Genomic DNA, 11,834 nt, shown 5'->3' with positions numbered 1-11,834 from the left:
GTAAAAATAGACTAATAAACCCATTTTTAGTTAATTAGATCAAATAATGTAGAAATTAGAAAAAAAAAAATTTCAAAATTTTTTTTAGTTTTTCCTTGACAACGCTATGGACATTAATACATAGCAAGTTCTCTATATTTTTCCTGTAATATTCACGATAAAATACACCAGTATGCCAAATTTTAGCCCTCCATGTTGAATAGTTTAGAAGTTAAGGGGGGGGAATGGTCACTTTTTATGCATTTTTGGCCAAAAATCTTGTTATTTCCTTGACAACGCTATGACCATCATCTCCAAACACATTCTCTATATTTTTCCTGTAATCTACGTGTGAAAATACATATCTGTACCAAATTTGAGCTCTCTAGGTCAAATAGTTTAGCCGCTAGGGGAGGGGACACGATTTGGCTACGGACAACAGAGTCTCACCAATAGGGTTCCGCCGATACACCGTAGGTGTACGGAACCCTAAAAAAGGAAAAGAATTACATATAAAGTATCAACATTAATATAATTAATTATTATTATTCTTATTAAACAACTTATTCGTTCTTGTCCTACTTGTTCAGTGACGCTATTAAATCCGTCTTAATTTTCTTAAAATTTGATGTATTCTCATTTTTTAAATTTATTTTCCTTTTAATTTAGTTTGTGTCCATTTATCATGGAATTCTTTGTGTAATGCCGCATGACAATCTGTTACAAATTTTATTATCAAAATTTTATTTTACATATTAATTTATTATCAGAATACTAGAGGTAAATACAATATTTATGAATGGTCCGACTAATTTCTGGTTTACCTATATGTATATATTTAAGTATCTGTTAATAGTTATATTAATTGATTCATTTAGTTGCAGTAATTGTCATAATTTAAGTAGGAACCATAAACGAACTAATTTTCACTAAATTTTGCTATTGGGTTCAGTTAAACAACTGTAAAGAATGGTTAAATTAATTATTAAAATGTTAAAAATTAAATAATTTATTTAACAACTTTAAATATTTTAACATAATAAAAGTCCATTTTTTCTTTTTCTCTCCTACCTAGGTATATATTTGTTTATGAATACTTTAGATTATTTAATTCTTATAATTTTTAAATGCACGAAAACACGCGTTTATCGTTTATAGTTAGACGAAATCGCCACTTCAGCTGCGATTTAAAAAACATGCCAACTCAGAATTGACGTTCATTTTTTTTTATTTTAGGTTGACATTTGGCAGTACAGAAAAATTTGAAGCAAAGATTATAAAGTTGTGCAAAAATTATTATTTTAGTTGCATTTTGCATAATTGTTATTTTTCTTTGAAAAAGGAATATTTTTACTAATTTATTGAATTAATTTGTTGATTATTTATTATTTGATGGACAAATTTTTATTTATATTATTGTTGATTTACCATTGTTTAGTGATTCCTCTTCTACAGGCACTGCTTTAAATAAATTTAAATGTATTACTGATTACATAACTCTTTAACTTTCTATTTAATATTTTACTGTTCTTTTACCTTCATTCATAGTCTTCTCTATAAGATATGCTCTATATCAAATGAATTTAAATTAATTAAACCATCATTTACATTATCCTTTTCCACTGTCTCTGTATAAAACAAATTAAAATAAATTAACAGTTGCATTTAGATATTAGTTTTTATTTACATTATTGTTGATTTACCATTATTTATCGATTCCACTTCTGTAATCTCTAAATTAAATAAATTTAAATAAATTATTGATCTCATAACTCTTAACTTCTTATTTATAATAATATTGTTTCTTTACCTTCATTTGCAGTCTCTTCTTCTATTGGCCTTATTTTAAATGAATTTAAAAAATTTACTAGTTGTATGTATTGTAATAATTATTTATTTCTTATAATAATGTTGCTTTACCATTTCTTTCAATTCCCTCTTTCAATTCCAATTGTAGTTTCTGTATTTAAAGAATTTAAAATATAAAATGATATGAATGTACTTTTTTTAAATTCATTATAATATTATTTTATTACCATCAGTTTCTATCTCTTCTTCTATAGGCACATCATTAAACAGAGTAAGGTGAACATTTACGTATTTTTCATGTAAAAAATTATTTAATCAAAATTTAGTTATGAGTTTAATATAATGTCTACAGTTTGCCTTTTAAATAAATTTTCTTAAGGATCATTTCAATTTCTGTATGTTAAATTAATAATTTACGTTTTAAGCAATGTTTAAAATTGCAATAGAAAGATTTTTATACTTTTGATTAATCATATTACTGTTGCTTTACCATCTGTTGATTCCTCTTCTACAATAATGTCATTAAGCGTCATAACATAAATATATATTTAATTATTATTATTATAATCTTATTTAACATTTATTATTATTATTTTTCATATACTTTTACATACAGCTTTAAGACAGAACTTTATGAGGAAAATAATTTTTATAACAAAAAAATATAGACGACTTTTTAAGAATTTTCAATACAAATATTTGATTTTCTAAATTCAAAATATTAGACTTAAATAAAATTATATATAAATAAAATTAAAACTATACCTGTGCTCTTTCTCAATACGTCAATTTCTTTTAGTGCTACTGACACATTGTGTTGAATTAATTCGATATGCTTTGTTGCTGAAATATTATAGAAAAAATTATGGTATTTTTAAAAAGTGTATATAATACTTATGTACAGTTCCTAGCGTTACAGTTTTGGCTAACCGCAGTCTAGGCCCTGGTAAAAATTTCGGACTAATTCCAGATTAAATACGGACAAATTAGTACAGATTAGTCTGAAAATTGTAAATCTTGAATGTTTACGAATTCAGTCCGTAATTCGTCCGCAACAATCCAAATTTAAGCTAGTTAAAAAACTTAATCCGCAAAATGTCCGGAGCAATCCGAACTCTGTAAGCAAGAAATCCTATAATAGTCCGCAACAATTTTAAATTAAGTGAGGCAAAATCCTATTCCAAAAAAAGTACGAAACAATCCGAAAGGTGTATGGAACGATTGGGATTTACTCCAGTTGATAGAGACATAGTCCGAAGCAATTCGAAATCTGTATGCTAAGAATACGAAAATTGTCTGCAACAATCCGGATATAATCCAATTAAAAGGGATAATCCAAAACAAATACGAAAAAATCCGAAATATGTATGCTAAGAATCTGGAAATAGTCGGCCACCCGAATCATATTATATCCCTGGTAAAAATTTCGGAGTAATCCGGATAATATTAGTGTTGATTAGTCCGATAATTGTATGAAAAATTTCCGAAAATGATCCGCGTTAATCAAAGACTTAATCCGTAATGATTTTGGTATAATATTGAATTTGCATATTAAAAACAATTTGTATTTTTGCAGTCATTATACCTAAAATCTGACACAAGGTTTCTGCAAAGGATTAATGTGCCACCACCTCTGCCCTGCACAGTGGGCCAGGAACCTCGTTTGCGTGGCCAAAATACCATTTTTTAAAAGTTATTTAAATAAAATATACATAATCCTATCTTATTCTATATATGTTTTTACACAAAATATTGTGGTATTGACGATTTATATGTATAAATTTTTTTTAGAGAACGTTTAAAGATTAAAATTTTATTTGAAATACTAAATATCAGAACGAAGTTCTTACTTTTTTTTAAATAAACATTCTAAATAAATAAGTTCTTATACTATATTATTATCTTCAACTGATATTAAAAAATAGAAATTCTTTAAAAATTTAGTTATTTATATCATTTTTGTATTTTTTTTACAAAATCTAATAAGCCAAAACTTTGATTTTGTTAGTTTAGAGTAATTTCCATTACAATGTTCCCCGATGTTCCGCTTTCAAATGAGTCAAATTTTGTGCCAAGTTCTTCGTAATAGTGTAATTTATGAATTGTATATGCGCCATTTTGCGCATTTTCATAAACACGTCTGAAATTTCACATTAACCCCTTGACAGTCCATTTTCCATATATCTGTGGCTATATATGGGTATCTCAAAAAAATACTAAAATTAATTCGATTTGAGTGGCGAAGTATACTAAGTAAGTAAGTAAGTATACTAAGTATACTAAGGTTTTTGGGGTCGCTGAATCCGAATTTGAAGTCAGATTTAAAGAATTCAAAATGGCGGACCTAAAATGGCGACTAAAAAAATTTTAAAAAATTTCAGATTCGCTTGAAACTCGTTACTCAGGGGTTTTCAGGGTCTCTGATTACGAATATAATGTCAGATTTTTAAAATTCAAAATGTCGGATCCAATATGGCGGATAATTTCAAGATTTATGCTATTTGATTTGAAATTTGTTTCTCGGGGATTTTTGGGGTCGTTGATATGACGGATGCAAAATAACGTCCAAAATTATTTAAAAATCAACGAATCTGACTGAAACTGATTACTTAGAGGTTTTACCTACCTACTCTAATATTTTGTTTTAATTCGTGAAAATTGAAATTTTTTTTAATCTCACATATCGAATGTGACATTAATTCCCGGCTGATTATTTTTTACAATTCGTTGGAGTCAAACACCTACTTGTGCGTGGTTTAAGGGAGTTTCACAAAGTGTGCGCTTTAAGGGTTAGTATGTAATTATTTTTTCATAAAGTAATAGTCCATCAAACGAGGCGAGGTATTGCGCTGGCGTTGTACGAATTATTGTGTCTCTACTGTTTATCTTTAATTTTTTTTCTCTGTGTAGAGAGCGTAAAATAGTTCTCCCATATTTTGGTTGTCAGTTTATGTAAAATTTTATAATATTAATATATTAATGCTTATTCCGAGCTACTGATAACAGGTAGGTAGTTGTTTCAAATATTCTTTTTGTATCAGTATGATAATCACGAAGAAAGAAGTAATTGATTTACTTACAAAGTCACCAGAAGTAGATCCAATTAATTACGTATTAATTAAATATGGCAAAACTATAACCGATTTAAGTGAACACGAGTTAGTTCGACTTCAAACAGCATTACGTACTTTAAAATCAAAATATAAGCAAAAATATGAAGAAGCTTTTAGAAAACGGGATAGATTCGAGTCAAAAAATAAAGATTGGCTTGATTCAGAATTTTTCAAATTTAATCAAAGTACAAATACAGAATCAAGTTCTGGTCGAAAACATCTTGATTTCAATGATAAATCTGCTAGATCTAAAAGACGAGAAATTTCATATATTAGTTCTGCTAATTCTCATGATCCACAAAGACTTATATTAGCTGCGCGATATGCAGCTAATAAGGCAAAGCAGCACAATGTCACAGCTGTAATAGATGAAATTAACAGAAGTTCTTCTAGTGCTTCAAAAATAATAAATTTGATAAAGTCTTCTGAAAAGAATGTAATAAAAAAGAAAACTCCACTGGAAGCTTTAGTTTTTTTATTCGACCAGTCTTTGTCAAAAGAAACATATAACAGTATACGTCACGAATCTAAGGTTAGTGGAGCTGATATTTGGCCTGCATATAATGAGCTTAGGGAAACAAGAAGATTATTAAGACCACAAAAAGATGAAGTGACATTAAATGAAAATGTGGCAAAAGTTTCTCTTCAATCTTTACTGCATCATACTGGTAAGAGAATACTGGAAATGCAGGAAGAAATCTTATTACAAATTATGGACACGAACTGCTTAAGGGAAATGGCGCTAGTTTTAACATGCTCTTGGGGGTTTGATGGTAGCACTGGCCATTCTATGTATAAACAATCTTTCCAACAAAGCTCAGAAAACAAATTAAGCGATGGAAGCATTTTTGCTACTACTCTTATACCTTTGCAATTGACAACAGAAAATGGACAGATAGTTTGGTACAATAATGCATCACAATCTCCACGATTCTGTCGACCCATTAAATTGGATTTTGTAAAAGAATCGGATGAAGTAATTTTATCTCAAAAAGTCGAAATTGACAAGGAGATTGACGACCTACTTCCTTTAGAATTTACTATAAATAATGATCACAAAGTAACTGTTCACTTTTCTATGCATTTAACTCTAATTGATGGAAAAGTTCTAAAAACTGTAACAGGTACGAAATCCGCACAGACTTGTCCCATTTGTAAAGCAACGCCAAAAGAGTTTAATAATCTTGCAAATATAAAAAAAGAAACAGGCATATTTATTCCAGATCAAAACGCATTGCAATATGGTATTAGTCCTTTACATGCCTGGATTCGATTATATGAATGCTGCTTACATATAGCGTACAGAATTACTATAAAAAAATGGAGGGTTCAAACACCAAAAGACAAAAAAATTTTAGCAGATCGAAAAGCAGAGATTCAAAAATTGTTACGCGAGAAATTGGGTTTGATTGTTGATAAACCAAAAGCAGGTGGTGCTGGTACAACCAATGATGGTAACTCAGCACGTACTGCTTTTAAAAATGCTGATATTTTTGCAGACTGTTTAGGATTAGATCGTAAATTTGTCAATGATCTAAAAATTATTTTAATTACATTATCCTGTCAGCTACCAATCGATGTTGCAAAATTCGAAACTTTTTGTTCAACCACTGCACACTTGTATGTTTCCCTGTATCCTTGGTATCTAATGCCTGCAACTCTTCATAAGATTTTAATTCATGCTGGAGAAATAATAAGAAACTGCACTCTACCAGTAGGTATGTATGGAGAAGAGGCATCAGAATGCAGAAACAAGGATTACAGAAATTTCAGACTTAAGCACAGCAGAAAAAATAATAGAAAATCAAACTTAAAGGACCTTTTTTATCGATTAATGGATTCCTCTGATCCTATAGTGTCCAGTATGTCTGCAGTGTCTCGAAGAAACAAAAGAAAGCGTTTACCGTTACCAACAGAAGTGAAGCAGTTACTATTCATAAATGATCAGAATGATGGTGCAGAAAGTGACATCGAAAATGAAGACGAAATTGAGGTTGAATTCCAAAGCGACGAAATTATTGGATCTAATTTAGTTCACAATCTGCTAGATGATTTCGAATTATCCGAAGATGAAATTTTGGATGATGATTAGGTCGATTCATTCTTACTTGACATACAGGAAATTTTTAAGTGAATTATAAAAAAAATCTTTAAACAAGTTAAAAAACAAAAAAAATAAAAAATATCAAAAAAACTCAAAAAAAAATTTAAAATTAAAAAAAAAAAAAAATGGGATTATAAATCGGACTAGAAACCTCCACGTGGTATATCCTGGGTGTTTAATTACAGCTAATTCTAGCCGTCAATTGAAATAGAAATTAGAAAAAAATTACTTATTGATGTTTTTACTTTCTAAAAATATTTTAATCTTTAAAAACAGACTTCAAATTCGTAATCAGCGACCCCAAAAACCCTCGAATATCAATTTTCAGGTCAATTGAAACAATTTTTAATTTTATTGTCCGCCATATTGGATCCGCCATTTTGAATTTTTGAAAACTAACTTTAAATTCGTAATCAGCGACCCCAAAAACCCTCGAATATCAATTTTCAGGTCAATTGAAACAATTTTTAATTTTATTGTCCGCCATATTGGATCCGCCATTTTGAATTTTTGAAAACTAACTTTAAATTCGTAATCAGCGACCCCAAAAACCGCCGAATATCAATTTTCAGGTCAATCGAATCAATTTTTAATTTTATTGTCCGCCATATTGGATCCGCCATTTTGAATTTTTGAAAACTAACTTCAAATTCGTAATCAGCGACCCCAAAAAGCCCCGAATATTAATTTTCAGGTCAATCGAATCAATTTCTAATTTTGTTGTCCGCCATATTGGATCCGCCATTTTGAATTTTTGAAAACTGACTTCAGATTCGTAATCAGTGACCCCAAAAACTATAAGAACAGTTATGAGTTATTTTAAATTTCTATTTTTCTAGAAGTTATGAATTTTGGCCACCCAAACGAGGTTCCTGGCCCACTGTGCCCTGGGATCTGTCACATCTAATAGTAATATAATTTTTTACTTCCCAAGAGGGGGTTTCTGGTGTAAGCCAAGATTCAGAAACAGTAATTAAATCTGGAATAATTTGAGAAATCAATGTGTCAAGTTCTATTCTTTTATTACAAATACTACGTGCATTCCATGCTAAGATACGTAATTGTCTTGATGGAATAGGTGAATACATGGATTCATTCAACAAGGAAGACATTTTCCTCCTTCTCCTTTCTTCCTTCCTTTACAATGTACACACGTATATGTTTTATTTAGCACTTATAGTTTGTCAATTTTTTTAAAATTATACAAAATACAGTTTAAATTTAAAATCAATATGAATAAGAATTTTAATATTAATAAAAATTTTAATCAAAGATATTTAGTTTATTAAAATTTTCCCCAAAAATTAAAATTTTACAATTAAATTTATTAATTACATTAAATTGCCCAGCTGACTTTCACATCCATATATTCTTTTTAAAGAGGGAAAAAGGTGAGAACATACCGACAAACAAAGATGCTACTTAAACAGACTATATAACCAAACAATCCGAGCACAAATAAATACATCAAACAAATATCATTTCTTACATGAATTTAAGCCATGATTATTAAGGAATCCACAGGGAACACAGTCGACCTCCCTCCGACCATCCAGACCCCTAGAATCAAATAGTAGATTTAAGGCATGAGGATAGGCCGCAGGGATGCGTCCAAAATGGATTCAGTATAAACAGCCAAATTATGCATAACAAGAACATGCTTCAGCTATTAAAGCAAAATGCATGTTTCTTGCTTCCTGTTCAAAGTTGATGCATTCACCAACTCAGAATCGTCAAGTCTAAATCAGAACATCATTGTTAATATTAACAAACCTCAACTCCCTCTTTCCTATATAATATTAATCGTTATGAGTGTGATTTAATTTTGTAAGTTTCTTTGAAAGGTTGTTTACCAAATTATCTAAAGACTGCCTTTTCGAGTAGAATCTACTGGAATGCTGATAAGGATTATCTGTTAATGGAGTTTGGGTAGCTATTTTTACAGGTAAGTTACTGGGGTTTTTTTGTAGTTGGATTTGTGAGTTTGGTGTTGACTTAGCATCAGACAATCGTGAGTCTAGATTCGAAACGTGTTGAGGAGTCTTCTCCTTATTAATAGGATGTAAATGTTTAGGAGTGTAAATACCCTTGGAATTCAAATAAATTATGGCATCTTGAAAACCAATGTTGTGCACATAACAAATCTTAGAAAGTTGGAACTCGTATTTGTATCTCGAACAGGTATTAGAAGAGGCGAGGTGATTATCTCCACAATTTGAGCATTTTGGAGTTTCAAGTTTCTTAGGACACTGGTCTGCAATATGATGTAAAGAGCAGAATTCACAAACAGGATGGGCAGAACGGCATTGATCCGCTGTATGTCTAAATCTCTGGCAGTAATAGCAACGAGCAGGATTAGGAATAATAGAAGTGACCTGGAAAAGGAAATCATATATATTAACAGTGCGTGGAATTGTTGGCGTATTAAAAATTAATTCAACTATATCAATAGGACTCTTTTCTATATTTGTACGTCTTTTTAACCCTATTATTATTGGTTTGGCAAATTCGTCCATGTGTTGATATAGGTCACTTAAATTAATATCAATTTCAACGTTTTTAATGAATCCTTTTTTATAAAAAAGGGATGATGGAACAGAAGTGTTATAATTTGTGAGATTATCTGTGAAATAGTCAAGAATCAAATTAGCATCCGAATAAGTCTGACAGTTAATTTTTACGCTATTTTGTCCATTAGTGGACATGGTTAGAGGACCTGGTGTTATTTCTCTTATTTTCTTTGCAAAAGCAATAGGACTATAACGACCGATGTTGGCTTGTGTGTCATGGTTTGATTCGAATTGTATTATAACGATAAAAGGTGGTGCCATTTTATTAGAATATCTTAAAAATTTATTTGGTTGAGTATTCTGTGGTTGCCATTCTAAATCTAACAGAGGTTTTGTGTTTTTATTTTTACTGTTATTGTTGTGATTTGTTGGAATTGGTTGTTTAATAGTGTCAGTTTCTACAATTTCGAGTGAATTGTCATTGCGTTTCCTTTTGTTACCTTGAATAGTAGAGTATGTGAAATTATGTGATTTAGAAGGGTTAGTGTTTTCTGACCCTTTTGGCTTCGTGGATCCAAGCTGGTTGTTCGAAGGTTCCTCATCGACGGCCATTTCATAATCAGTAGATTCCTCATTATGAAGGTTAATTGGTGTTGACGAAAATAGAGGTTGCCCAGGAGCTACAAAGGAATTCTCTTTTGACATATTTGCATGATCTATCTTTACTCAAGATTATTATAAATTAATATCTAATTAACCAAAGCTAATGTGCAAGTTATAATTTATTATTCAAAATTAAGTTAATTTATTTAAATTACTTCAGCAATACTAAATTCGTGCAAAATCCAGAAAATTATTTCATTCCAATTTAAAGAGAATTTAGGTATATAATTCAAAACAAAAATTTCTTTCTTTTATCAAGGAAAACACAACTTCAATGAAACAATCTCTATTATACATATACTTGTTGTCGGATAAGGACCGTACATCGTTCAATCATAACAAGGTGAGTCACTCACTATTGTCATGAAAGAAAAGAAAAATAATAAAAATACCCACTCAGAAATTATCACCTCCTCAACTTTCCATTCAAATCTAAGAAAAGATGCTAGTTGCAAGCTAGACAAAATGCAACTAATTATAGTTCAAAATAGTTAAAAGACTTATACCAAATTTAAATTCAGGCGTTAATTTAATCTATGCATGGCATACCTTCAAGCAGCGAAATAAAAGTAAAGTTGCGTAAAAATTTAATCAATAGACAAACCAGGATTCAGATGTTATGTTAATTATAATGTCTCCTTTCAATTTAAAACCCAAGGTAGGAAGATGGTAATTGAAGGAACTGCAAACTTTCTCTGGTGATAGAGTTTCCCTCAGAGCACGTGTTGGGTTTGAATTACGTAACAAATTTATATTTATATATGTGACGCTCCACGAGAAAAGGGACCTTATTTACTCTTGTCATAAGGTCCCTTTTCTCGTGGAGCGTCACATATTGAGGAAGCTAAATGGTCATGAAATGAACAACTTGTTTTATTAACATTTACTAAATTGTTCAGACTAATTCCGGATTCACTAGTTATTCACAAACCGTATGGAGTTCGGATTTATCCGGATTAATTTCGGGTGACAAAAATCTGACTATAAACCGCATTTTTTCGGACAAATTTCAGATTAGTTCGAAATCTGTCTGGTTTTATAACCAAGGCGAGTTTCAGAATAGATATTATAGTAAAAAGTAGACCTACTTATCTAAGTATAGAAGTATTTAATAAACATGTTTGACCATAAGTATCAAAATTCTTACGTTCCAGTGTATAAATAAAGGCCACTAATTCATTATTTAATTTTAGTAATTGTTCATTGACTGATAAGCGGTCCATTTCAGCTATATGACAAATATTTTTTATTTTCATTGTCATTTCATTTACTCTTTTAATTTGCTCTTTTTCATTATTCAATACTTTTAATTTTTCTGTAAAATATAATTATCGATTAAAGATTTTCTAATGTATTGTAAAACTAGTATAAAATTTATTTTATTTACGTAGATAATAATTGAACTAGTTATTTGAAATATTTCAAAACTTAGATTAAAAATGATGATGAAAAAGTGAGAAATTTATAGTTTTATTGACCAAAGGAATATAGAAAAGTAAATGTAGTACATAAGGATTATCGAATACATAATTGTGTAGAACAAGTGCTAAAAATAATGTGCTGTGTGAAGCAAAAAATACTTTTGTGTATGTGTTACGTACCAAGCCCGAAATTGTACAAAGCCCGATCTGTACAACGATTTTTGTACTGAGCGCG

The sequence above is a fragment of the Leptopilina heterotoma genome, unplaced genomic scaffold (assembly GCF_015476425.1).
Source record: "Leptopilina heterotoma isolate Lh14 unplaced genomic scaffold, ASM1547642v1 Lhet_92, whole genome shotgun sequence".
In the NCBI taxonomy this organism is placed as follows: domain Eukaryota; kingdom Metazoa; phylum Arthropoda; class Insecta; order Hymenoptera; family Figitidae; genus Leptopilina; species Leptopilina heterotoma.
The sequence above is the reverse complement of the archived record's forward strand: the minus strand, read 5'-3'. Positions refer to the sequence as shown.